Here is a 1,402-nt window from a genome sequence, read left to right as displayed (position 1 = left end):
TCTTGCAACAGCAAATTGTTGTAGTTGATAAGCAAAGTATGTATCCATTTTCTCTATAATTTATAAAAAAAATTTCATTAGAATTGTAAATTTTTTTAAATAAAATGATAAATATTTAATAGATGGATAAGGATTATAATTTAATAGATATTTAATCAAAAAGAGAATTTGTTTATTATTTAGTTTAACAACCAGTTTTCAACAATTAGTTTTTAAAAAGAATTCATTTACTATTTAGTTTAACAATCAGTTAGTTTACTATTTAGTGTAATGGTCATATAGTTCCAATAATTAATTCAATTATTCGAAAAGGATTATTATTTAATAAATAATAAATCACAAAGTTAAAGCTTCCTTATTCTTAATATATTGTAAGGAACTTTTCTTACATTTATTATTGTTTCTCTTTATGTGAAGGATTTATATAAAAACATTTTAAATCTTTAATTTCCTTACATATTTTACATTTCTTTGTAGATGTAGATGTTTGTTCAGCTACAACTTTTTTGTTATTCATTGTAGACATAGACTTTTCTTCTTTATTTAATGTTAATAAATGTTCCTTAAAATTATATTTAGCAACAATTTCTCCACATACACAAGGAATTCTATTTTTACTGTAATTTTTCACATGATGTTTATTTATGCATGGTCTACAAATAGTTTATTTATGCATGGTCTACATATAGTTCTATCACCATCTTTTGTATGTTTTTGTAAAGGAAAATTATCAATTGATTTCTCTGTATTACAATATTTACAAAATTTAGACTTTACAGAAAATTCTTGTGGAACTTGCTCCATTTATATATATATATACATAAATTATTACATTTGTGGAAAAGTAAATTTTCTCATTTTTTAAGTTTTAATTTGTAATTAAATATTCTTTTAAAAATTTTTAAAAATTGTTAGACTCTAATTTAAATTATACATATAAATAATTAAAGAATATTCATGTAGGATCGAGAAATAGTTTAAAGGATTTGATTACAGTTCCTGATATGGAATTAAATGGAGCCAATATGTCAGCTAATATTGGTACATTAGTTTTAATAATAATTCTACAGAGTGGAAAATTTTCTTTTTCCCTTAACATTTTTATAAAAAATATGATTGCAATTTGTTTTAAAAAATTGATTATTATTTCCATTACTCAAACAAATACGACTATAAATATCTTTTTCAGATTGCTCAATTATTTCATAAATTTCTTTTAGTTTAGTCTGCTTTTCGTTTAGGTTATCCATTTATAAGAAATAATTTTTATTACAATTATTTTTATTACAATTGATTTTTATTACAATTATAAAATTATACAATTATAAAAAATAAAATTGATAGTTTTCAATGATTCATTTATCTATATGTTCAAAATTACAATTTTTGAAAAATATGTTGA

Source organism: Schistocerca serialis, chromosome 3 (genome assembly GCF_023864345.2).
Source record: "Schistocerca serialis cubense isolate TAMUIC-IGC-003099 chromosome 3, iqSchSeri2.2, whole genome shotgun sequence".
NCBI classification, from domain to species: Eukaryota; Metazoa; Arthropoda; class Insecta; order Orthoptera; family Acrididae; genus Schistocerca; species Schistocerca serialis.
Note: the sequence above shows the minus strand (reverse complement) of the source record.